Raw genomic sequence first — 12,757 nt, 5'->3', positions numbered from 1 at the left:
TAAATCAGTCATTCACTTGTCCAAGTAAAAAAAAAAAATATTTCCAAAAAGAAAGAAAGAAAAAGGTTTCATTTATAATTTATTCTGAAGCAATATCCTCATCGGTGTTCTATCAACTCTTACTCACTTAAATCAGCATATTTGTGATATCTGCCGCCTTAAATTGATTTCAGGGCATTGATTACCTTTATAAAGGGCAAGGGCATGACTGCATTTACACTGCAAATTTACCACTGCAAAAACTAAACTAAAATATTGTGTTGAAATGTCACTTAATATTAACTACTTGTTTATTGATCTGTTGTGGATAAAATCAATGTCCCATTTGCAATTGTGCTGATATTCGGGAAAACAGCAGTCTTGGTTGTGTGATATTGCTCAAAGTTGGCATGAAACTGAAGTTATGATAGACTGTTCTCATATTGTTATGCATATCTGAGAGAAATGGCTTCTCCAAACAACAACAACAACAACAACAAAAAAGTAGGGCGGGACTTGATTTTGTCCATTTGGAATTGATTGGGGGGTTGGATCGTTGGCTTTTGCTATTGCTGTGACCTCATGTGAGTGACAGGTTTTGCCGCCCTCAATGGATATTTTGGTATTTTTTACAGCAGTATGTTTCTCTGTGTGTGCTGTTGTGCTCATTTGTATAGATTTTTCTTCCCCAGAGACAGGCTGCGAGAGCCTCAACTGGCGCGACCTTGTTAATGTCAATACATTATCAATTGTCAGTCGCTGTGTTTACACTGAATGTAATAGCCTAAAAGTCTCACCCAATTTTTGGGGGTTTTAGTGCTTCCCTAGTTATTTTTTTTGTCTGACATTTTAATAATGCTACTTCTCCGGTCAGGCAAGTCAAATTCTCTTCCACTTGCCCCAGACAATGTTGAGCACTGATTCCTGTTTGCTTTCAGTCATGAACATGGCATGCCTCACATTTGACTAAGTGTCATTATTGTTCCATTTCTGGAGTTGTCTTGTAGGCACAGATGAGTCATCTCTAATTGGTGGAACAATACAGCTGGCTCAGCAGTACAACAGAAATGAAGCGCATCCACTTCAGTCAGCATCAGCCTCTATAAATGTGAACTGAGTGGAGAAGGTGCCAAGCATGTTTAGCCAATAAATTAAAGAGCGTCTACTCATCTGTCACCATCCAGGGCCAGCCATTAATCAGATTCTGACAAATGACCACAGCTCTCCTGCTATTTTCTAAAATCCCACTATTTATTCAGATAATTCATGAATGCAAGCTTAATTAGACCGACGCGCTCCCAACAGGGCCACTTGTGACTACATAACCAATGCCATCAGTTAAATCTCACGATTATAATATAGAGTTAAAGAATTCCAGTAAGAATATCTCATACTTGTATTGGTCACATTTAAGTTTAGGGTAATAGTATACTATAAACTACGTATTTTGCCTCAATAAACTCCTAATTTATTGCTTCTTAGTAGTTAGTAAGGTAGTTGTTAAGTTTAGGTATGGGATTAAAAGGAATAGGATTATGGATGTAGAATATGGTCATTCAGAATAAACATTAATACGTGCTTTAGAAGTACTAATAAAAGCCAACTTCCTAGTAATATGCACGCTAATAACTAGGTAATAGAATTGGAACCTAAACTAAAGTGTCATTGTTGTATATATGCCCATGCAGTGTGTTTTCAAGCTAATTTTGAGGAGTTTAACAGCTTTTGAACAGTTTAACTGAAGATCAATGAGGTTTCATGGTGGTTAGGATGTTGCCTTAAAAAGCAGCTGCCTATGTAGGCAGCGAGGCAGCATCACAAACTTCTAAAATAAAGCTATTATCTCATTCAGTGGTAGTTCCTAGCCAAATGTTTATTAACAGGCCACTCTTTTAAGCCAATCAGGCAGTATTAATCAATTGTGGACAGCACTAAAGAAACCACTAAAGAAGAGGAATGATTTGCTATCGCTCTTGATGAATCAGTTCATCTACTATTTAGCTACTTTGCTTCTTATAGCACTCTAGTCAGGTATTAATTATAATGATAAAGTAGCCTTATTATGCTTTCTATTTCTTTTTATTTTAGATATTACCTTTCATGTAATGTGCAATATGTTTGTTGATGTGAAAGATCTGCAAAGATGCAAAGTTTCAAAGATCAAAGTGCACGATAAATGGAGTTATCGTCTCCAAAAAAAAAGAAAGAAGTGATTTCTGAACTGCCTGAAATTGCCACAAATTTATGTAGGTTTGTAACAAATTTGCATAATGCCAGCCAATGGTTGACCCTCAAACACTGTTGTAGCTTTAGCCTGAAAGAGCTTGGTTGCATTATCAACATGTTGAGAAGACACTGTTTTCTGTGTGGGAAAAGCAAATTCACTTTGAATGCACTTCCAAAAGATGAGGACTCGGGCTCAGGTTGATATAATAAAACCAAGGCCATCATTACTGTTCATATCACTGCAAGTGCCGAAGAAACCTCCAGAGCTGAATTCAGATATTGTAATGGCCGTTTAATTTCTGACATACACGCTTTAATACATCAACTATGTAAAAGATTGCTCTGTTATTGGAATGAAACAAAAATCATTCCAGAAATACTCTACAGGTCTAGCAAAAATGAAGCATTTCTGCAGCTCATCGAGGCCCGCTGCTGGTTTGGAGCCCTGGGCAGATGCCCGGCAGGCCTGTGCATTAATCCATCTTTGTCTCTAGTGTCCAACACTCACAGATAAGTCTCCACTACTCTTAATGAAATGACGGAAACACTGTGGTTGGCACAGAATGAAGATAAAGCATCGGCCATCATAGCCCATATGCTGAGTGCTCAGTTGAAACAATACTCATCGTCACATTTCTTCATATAGACCCTTGTTATGCTCAAAGTATTGACCCACAGAGAAAGGTCATCCACGCACTATTTCTGCTGGAGAATTGCTTGGGTAGGTTTAATAAATGACTCAGTCATGGACGGAGCTTGTGGGGAGGCTGCGGGGTGTGTGTATTGTCATTTAGTTTAACCCTAAAAAGCCTGATAATAGTAATAATATTTTTTTTTAATGGAACCATTTCTTGGAATTTTAGAAAAAAAAATAATAATTATAAAAAATTTTTGCATATGTGTTTTTATTGAGTACCATATTTGAAACATTAGGCTTTTATGGCTCATATATGATGATATGAGTATAGAGCTCATACTTGAGAGAAAACAACACCTCACTTTTATTCAAAGGCCCAAACTGAGCAAAAATATGCAATTTGGTGCAATTGCTGATATTTATATGACCAAAAAGTAAGATGATAGCTTGTAATGTAAATCAATGAGATCTTTATAAAATATAACTTACTTAAAATGCATAAGCCTAAATATCAGTCGTCATTCCATATCTCACAATAATAGATAATATGTAAAGCTATTTTATGATCAAAGCTTTGTAGTTTTTATTGTGGGGGGCAAAACATACACTCACCGGACACTTTATTAGGAACACACTGCTAGTACCAGGTTGGACACATTTCTGTTGACCCACTTCACAAAGATGTTGGAAACATTCCTCCGAGATTTTGATCCATATTGACATGATAGCGTTACACAGTTGCTGTAGATTTGTCGGCTGCACATCCATGATGTGAATCTCCGCTCCAGCACATCCCAAAGCTGCTCTGGATTGAGATCTTGTGACTGTGGAGGACATTTGAGTAAAGTGAACTCATTAACATGTTCAAGAAACCAGTTTGAGATGATTTGAGCTTTGCAGCATGACGCGTTCTCCTGCTCGAAGTAGCCATCATGGTACACTGTTTTCATTAAGTCATGGACATGGTCAGCAACAATACTCAGGTAGACTGTGGTGTTTAAACGATGCTCAATTGGTACTAAAGGGCCCAAAGTGTGCTGAGAAAATATACCCTACCATTACACCATCAGGCAGGATGGATCCATACTTTCATGGTGTTTATTCTGACCCAACCCAAATTGTATTGTCCAATTTTGCTGAAATTGTGCGAATTCTAGCTTTAGTTTCTTGTTCTTTTCTGACAGGACTGGCACCGGTGTGTTCTTCTGCTGCTGTCTGCCTCAAGGTTTGACGTGTTGTGCGTTCAGAGATGCTCCGGTTGTAATGAGTGGTTATTCGAGGTGTTTTTCCATCAGCTTGAACCAGTCTGGCCATTCTCCTCTGACCACTGGCAAGGCATTTTCACCCAAAGAACTGACACTCACTGTATATTTTCTTTTTTCAGACCATTCCTTTTATAACGGTTGTGTGTGAAAATACCAGAAGATCAGCAGTTTCTGAAATACCAGCCTGTCTGGCACCAACAACCATGCCATGCTCAAAAGTCACTTAAATCACCTTTCTTCCCCATTCTGATGCTCAGTTTGAACTTCAGCAGATCTTCTTTACCATGGCTGTGTCCGAAATTACCCCATACCCTCATTCACTATTCTCTACATTAGTCGGCTAATATAGTTCTCTTGAGGGAATGAATGAAATCAAGTGAGTGAATTCGGACACTGAGTGTGCCGGAAGGGCTGCCGCTCATGCATAGTTTGCGCTTGCTGTTTATATTCATTTGCAAATAATTTGGCAGCTCCAGTAAAGAAAATATCTTGAACTCTGTCATGGAAACTATTTACAAACCTTAATTAAACGATTTAATGATAAATGAAAAAGGAATTTATACCTGTGTGATATTAGGCAGTCGCTGTGTCAGCGGTTTGGAAAATGGATGGATGGATGATTCAGCTAATTAAGTGGCCGGTGAGTGTATAATGCAATGCAATAAAATTATGATTATGAAATGTACAAATAAATGTTCCATATTTAATACTACCATTTTAACATGATTTAAAAAAAGGTTAATCAAGTAAACCTACTATAAGATGCTTAAGTTCAGCGAGTGTTCATCTTGAAATATTACTTAAAATATGTAATTTATTATATATAATGTGTAATTTATAAAAATCACTAAAGATTTCACAGCAAAAAGACACATACCACAACCTGAAGGCAGACATTTCTAGAGTGATACTTAAAGGCATTTATTAAGGCAAAATTACAAACTGTCATTCAAACAACAGAAGCCATATAAAGTTTTTAATCACAAAAATCATATCTTTTTTAAACCAAATTCTGGCCCTTTGTCTAAAATTATCTGCTTTAGGGGTGTCTCCCAAGGCATGTCAGTAAAACAGCCACTTTTATGATTGGCTAATGCAATTGCAATGGAGAAGTCTATCACAATCACTCGATCAAGCGCGTGGAGTATGTCATAAACTGAAAGGGCATCTGTAAACTGAATTCAGTGTAGACAGCATAAGTGATTATAATGGGTTCTATTTGCTTTGGACACAACGGTGTCATCCGATGTAGACGGGTGGTTTAAGCGACTGAACGCCAGTGGGCGGGGCCCATGGTGTGATGTAAATCAATTTGTTGATGTCTTGCTCAGTCCGTCATCTGCAAATACTACTGCATTCGCGGCATGTTCTAATTACCATGATTACAAGATGCCAACCTGTGATGTTCTGTCGGAGACATTCACGTTCTCGGAATTATGCCCTTAAACGGCAATAACGGAATCAGCGGCAAACGAATCTGCAGCGGTCAGGTACAAAAGTCACGCGGCCCAAGTTGGAGCTCTCAGAAAACTCGCTTTTACAAGTTGTAGGGCTAATTTACGAGTTATTTTTCAGGATCTCGTAATTACAGTCATTCCGACATTGCGTGAACTCACCTTATATTTGCCTATCTGACATCACAAATCCAACATCCAAACTTGTTTTTGAAGCTTGGTTATTAATGTGCTTTTTGGACTGAGGATGATATTTTTTCCCCATAAGATAACATAAGATTTAATATAATACTTAGAACAAACAGCCAACATACTGTACAAAACAGCGTACTAACACAAACAAAACCAGAAACTAGAGAGTGCACAAGTAGGAACTTAAATACATGGTGATGAGGACGAAATAACGAACAGCTGTGATGATTAGTGTTAGTGTCCATGGAAACTGATGAGTGGCGGCAAATGAGAACAAGGAACACGTGTGACGAATGAAAGCAAACTGAGAGTCCATGAAAACAGAAACTAACAGAACATAACAATGACAATTACAGCTCTATAAAAAAAAAGAAAGAAAAGAAAAGCACTTGACAGTTTGTACCAAAAGCCAAAATTAATAACACATTTGGCCGTAAACAAAATGTATATAAATATGAGCCTTTATTACAACCAAAATGACCAGGTGGTCAATGACCCAGTTTTTGAGCTAGAGACTGTATGGAGTGTGAATTTGAATGTCTGTTAAAGAAAAGCTAAAATGTGATTAAAATGGTGACTAACCGAATGGCGACTACATGGCTCGGTCTGGCCCCACTCGCTCAAATGTCCACTTACGCCCATGCTCGCAATCATTTTAAAGTGATTTGTCAACTCCATCTTTGAGGAAGACAAATAGCCATAATCACAGGTTTCATATATGTCTCAATTACTTCACATTCAGTATGATGACATTTCTCAGTCCTTCAACTCTGTATTTTGCATTGTACTTTACAATCTGTGCAGAACCTTTAAAGCAGGATATGTTATTATTAGCAGGTAGAGTAAAACAGCTTGTTTCCAAAGTAACCATTTCTGCTTTTTTATATTTGTACAAGAGAATGGTATAAACAAATATATAATAAAATAAAGCATGGTAAAGAATTTCTCTTTTTTTTCAAATCACAAATTCTTTGAGGTTGTGTATAATTAATAGCCAAGCTTTTACATTTACTGACTGTGTTACAGCCAAGCATGCATTTTATAATCATTAATAAACGTACCTGAGCTATCAGCGATGCCTTCAGATGTTTCTGTGATCCAAAATTAGGGCTATTATGTTGTCTAGCTTTGTGCTCTGTCATCCTGTAATTTTTGTTTTTCCCTTTGAAATTCTGTGGAGAAAAGCTTTCTGTTCATTTCTGTTGCCCCTTTTATTTGAATCAACAGCACTTTTAATCAAAACACAAACACCTCTGTCCACATTCACACTATAGTCGCTTTAATGGACAAAACCCACCACCAAAGCCCTTTCATAACACATTCAAGAATAGGCAGGTGCACTTTTTAACAAAATAGTGTTATTAGTTTAAGTTCCTGTATCCGTGTTCTCTCCTGTTGACATGGTTTGTGCAGCTGAAACACAATATTTTACATAGAAGACTCATCGGTCTTGTTAACAGCAAAAACATGATAATCTAATGTTTTTAACTCCAATCCAAACTCCACTCCTCCATGATTTTGGGACTTTTTGTCCATCATTGCATGCATGTAATGACATTGTCTGGAACTGTGATCAGATTCCCTAATTTTCGCTTGCTCTTTACTCACACAGTAATCTATCAGACATTCACTGCAATGTGTTGTGAAAAGTGAATGAACAATGTGTCAATGTGTAAAAATTATATTCTATGTGTTGTATGAGAAAGTTTCCTGGTAGTATTGTGTGCTTACTTAAATCAGCCAATGTAGATACAGTAGATATTGACTACACTGTCCTCACTAATGGGTCAGATTTCATCATTTGTAAAGTAACAGTGCAGACAGACAGTCCCAAAGATTGGATTTGAAAACCTATTCCCGGAATTCGTGTGCAGTGTGAACAAAAACCACACACAGCTTCAACTGCAGTCAATATTAGAGACGGCGGGGCTGCAGTTCCTATAATTACACCCATAGCTCTGAGCTGTGGACCAGAGAAAGAAACTTTTTTTAAAGAAATATTCCAGATTTGTTTTACTATTTAATGTCTGTGCAGTAGTTTTGAATTGGTTTTGAGCACCACATGAGACTGGTATGATGCAGCAGTCTTGTCTGCTCAGCTGCTACAGGCCTTCATTGTAAATGAGTACTCTGAAGCACATTCTGTTCTCTTTTTATAAGCTAAGCAACACATGTGTGTGTGTGTGTATATACAGTATATATATATACAGTATATATATATATTTTTGTTTTGTTTTTCATTTATAAAATGTACAGACTCAGCTGTTTCCAATGAACAAATCAAACAAAAGTAACCGAATGTTTCAAGTTGTTTCCCCAAATTCAACTGAAAATGCAACATTTAACGTCTTCTGCAGTCTCAAAATTATTCAACGCCTTCATGACAATCATCTTTAGTACTTAGTAGAACACCCTTTTGCTGTTATGGCCTGCTGCAAACGAGATGTATAACTAGACACCAGCTTCTGGCAGTGTTTCTGAGGAATCTTCACCAATTCCTCATGAGCAATGGCCTCCAGTTCAGTAATATTCTTGGGTTTGTTTGCTGCAACCGCCTTCTACAAATCCCACCAGAGATTTTCTATGGTGTTCAAGTCAGGTGACTGTTATGGCCACTGTAGAATCTTCCAAGACTTATTCTCCAACCAAGCCTTGGTGGAATTTGAAGTATGCTTGGGATCATTGTCCTGTTGGAAGGTCCAATGATGCCCGAGCTTCAGCTTCCTCACTGACGGCCGGACGTTTTCTCCTAGGATTTCCTGATACTTCAATGAACCCATGTTGCCTTCCACACGCTGCAGGCTTCCAGTGCCAGAGAACGCTAAGCATCTCCAGAGCATCACTGGGTCACCACAATGCTTAACTGTATAGACAAATGTCCCCAGACATACCGCTGATCCATAGGGCCGAAAAGTTCCAGTTTTTTTTTCAACACTCCACAGAAACGAATCCCAAAACTTCTGTGGCTTATTTATATAGAAGTTTGAGTACTTTTCTTGTGCTAGTGGTGTACATTTTGGAGTTCTGACATGTGTTTAGTAAGCGCCTTACTGTAAAAGCTGAAACCTCAGTGCCTGTTGCCACAAAGTCTTGCTTCAGGTCTTTTGCAGTCATTTGAGGGTTTTTCTGAACCTGGCTTTTCAGAAATCTGGTTGTAGCCGTTGATAACTGACTTTTTCTGCCCCATTCATGTAGTGTAACCACAGTATTAACTTTAACTTGCGAACTATGCTTCCAACAGTGTCTCTAGGAACATTTAGTGATTTCGCTATCTTTTTGCATCCTCTTCCTTGTTTGTGAAGGGCGATGATGTCTTCTCTTAACTTTGTGGACTCTTCTTTTCACCACATTTAACATGCAATCAAACGTGACACTCAACAAACCTACTGTAGCCAGTTCAGATATTTCATGTTAGCTTAAAGGTGTCATATAATGCCATTTTGTACAAGTTTATATGATTCTTTAGGGTCTAAATGAAAAGTTTGTAATATACTTTAATAAAAAATTCTCATTAGTATTGTAAGAAAACACTAATTTTACCTGGTCAAAAACAGCTCTGTTTTCAGCACGCCATTTAAGTGCATGTGTCTTTAAATGATAATGAGCTTTGCTGACTCCGCCCCTCTGTTCTGTGGGGCGTTTTGACACAACACACGTGGAGTGTTGCCTTGACAACAGTTGAGGGTATATTTTGGAGAAAGAATGGCTGCAGGAGTCTCTGAGGACACATCTGTGCAACCGTATCAATTTGAACCGGAGTCGGACCCAGAAGAAGATGACGGCCCCGAAGAAGTTCGACAATTAAGGCTCGAACAAGATGTTTCTGAATGGTTGGTTAACGTAATGTCACTTTGATCTATCTTTGTATGTACTGGTAGGGTAGAGTAGTGAGATACGAATGCTATATGTTTACTGATGTATACGTTAGTTCATTGACAGATTTATGTTACAGCTAATGGTCATGAAAAACTTTTTTCCGGTAAATGTAGGCTTGTCAGTGATTAATAAAACTCACTCACTTCTTCTGGAGGTGCAGCAGGAACATGAATAGTTGGTACCGATACTTTTTTCAGGAGCAGCTTCTTAGCAAAACCAGCTTTATACTGACCCTCGTTTATAAAGCAGTCTGGTGAGAAATTATTCGTGCAAACATTAAAGCATTGACGTTGATCGTGGGGAATATTCCCTTTGAAAACAAAACTCAGCCACTGCGTCTTCAGTAGTTCGGATTTAGGAACATCAAAATGACTGCTGTGTTCGTTATTACACCCAAGAACATAACACCACAATCGCTTAGACGCCATTCTGCTCCAACGTATCAACAATGTCGGACTGATGACAGCTCGCTCAGGGCGGGTCTGTGTTGAAACAATGCTGTCAATTATCAATCGTGGGAGGGGCATCCGACCATGTGACGTCACACGGTCAGACGGCTCGATTTGAGACAGGGGAAAACATATAAGGAGATTAAAAATAAATAAACACTGGATGGATTTTTATCATTATATGATGATTGTGTACAGGCACTGCCAACACACATTTCAGAACGATCAACTTGTAAAAGTGCATGTACCATTATATGACCCCTTTAAGCAAGCCTGGCTGGTCTGTGTGTGCAACTCCACAAACCTGGAAGACCTTCTGAATGTATAAACAGAACACCTTTTAAATTATTATTTTTTTATTAGAAAGGAACATTTAAAAGATAGAATAGAAGTAGTCGGCAGAATAAATTCATTCTGAATAATTTACTGCCAAAGTGAGAATAACATGTGCATCTCTTGCCATTTGTGCATGTAAGTTGCAAAACAGTTAAAGAGACTGAATTTATATTGAGATTTTTCAGAACACTATAAAACGTAAATGCAATTCTGTAAAAGAGCCTTTGAAATGAATCTAAAGCTACCCCGGGGGCTGTACCAAAAACTCTGATTGAAAAAAAAAATACATTAATGTTAAAGAGTTATACTTAGACTTTCTATCATAATTGAAAAACTAAACTTTACACAGCCATGTTGAATCATTATTCAGAGGTCTAAAATCATAATGATATATATATACAGGCTCCCAGAACTAAAACAAGACCATTACTCTACAGTATTTGCTTGTTTCCCTTTAATTTTTCATTTTAATTAATCTCTTCAATAAAAGCTTTCAATTAGGATGCATTCCAAATGCACTCCATCAAATGCTGGCAAGTCTGTGATGTGCGATAACTCCCAACCTTTTAATTATGAGTGGCTTCAAGCGGTGACATTCCTGACAACTCCCAGCTGATGAAATGTCTGGAAACATTGCATGGTTATATTACAGGCTACTCTGCCAGCTGATGCGTGTTCCCACAATACACATACCTGGGGAGTGATATTACACTTCTCTTTTTCAGCTTAATAATATCAGTCATCTGTTACAGTCACCTTTGTGCCACTGTTCTCCAAATGAAGACATTTGCTTTGTTCTGCCTTCACTTATGTGGGTAACTATTAGTCGGATGTGTTGATGTTTTTTTTGTTTTGTTTTTTTACTCAGGAAGATTTACTGATTTCCCCCTCTAGTCAAATAGATATGCACTGTGATTTAGAGCATTTCTCCCCGATGACAGACGTTATACCCACCCAACCTTCCTGAGAATTGTTTCCAGAGAGTTTAAAGAGGACCTATTATGCTTTGTTGCATTTGAGCATGAAAAAGGTCTGCAAAGTTACAAAGCACAAAGTCATTTCAAAGGGAGTTATTCTCTATATCAGCGCACACGGTTTCTGAACTCCCTGAGACGCCTCCATTGTAGTCTTGAGTTTTCTTCCGGGATTCAAATAGGTCACAATATTCCTCATTTAAATACTCAAAATCATATGCAAAAAAAAAAAAAAAGTGGTCGAGGTCGGGTTGAGTTGCGTGGTTATATTAAATGAAGTAATTTTGCAAAAATTTAATTTAATTAACTTGTGTATATATATATATATGGAATTGTTTCCTGTGTATGTTGCTTGTTGTTTCCATGTAAGTGTTCTCTTAATTAAGTAATTAGTGGGGTTATTAGGCTTGTTCAGACCCAATCAAGCTAATTGTAATCACAGGGTGGGTCAGTTGATTGTAAGGCCTATATATCTCTGTATCACATGTGGTTTATCATTTGCCTGAAGAAGACCCAGTAGGGTCGAAACGTTGCAATTTTATTAAATATGGGAGTTAGTAGCAGTGTTGCGGACATTACAATCCTTTCGTTTTAATATTCCTTTTTGTCCAGCACCTGCCAGAAGTTGGGATGTGCACACAATAACCCCTTTTTAATATATTAAATGAAGTGACATTTCAGAAACATGCTCAAAGCAGTTGACCAATCACAACACACTGATTCAGCCGACCAATCAGAACACACTGTGCTTTTCAGAAGGCGGGCTTCATAGTAACAGGAACTGATCAGAGTGTTACTGACAGACTGGGAAGAGAGGTGCTGCAACAATGGAAAAAAGGTGAAATTCATCTTTGTCTCTAGGATACGTACCAAAAACCTTTAAGCTAGCTATGATTAAACTGCTTGTTAAAAAACAGCAACTTGATCCTACAAAACTAGTCAATTACAGGCCGATCTCTAATCTGCCATTTCTGTCAAAGATATTAGAAAAAGCAGTATCCTCACAACTGTGTTCCTTTCTTGAAAGAAATGATATCTGCAAGGATTTTCAGTCCGGATTTAGACCGTTCCATAGTACCGAGACAGCTCTCATTAGAGTCACAAATGATTTGCTCTTATCATCCGATCGTGGTTGTATCTCTCTATTAGTATTACTTGATCTTAGTGCTGCATTTGACACCATTGACCACAACATCCTTTTAAATAGACTCGAACATTATGTTGGCATTAGTGGAATTGCACTAGCATGGTTTAAATCATACTTATCTGACCGTTATCAGTTTGTAGCAGTTAATGAAGAGATGTCTTATCAATCACAAGTTCAGTATGGCGTACCACAAGGCTCAGTACTAGGACCGCTGCTGTTCAC

Source organism: Phoxinus phoxinus (genome assembly GCF_949152265.1).
Source record: "Phoxinus phoxinus genome assembly, chromosome: 3".
In the NCBI taxonomy this organism is placed as follows: Eukaryota; Metazoa; Chordata; class Actinopteri; order Cypriniformes; family Leuciscidae; genus Phoxinus; species Phoxinus phoxinus.
This window is presented reverse-complemented; position numbering follows the sequence as displayed.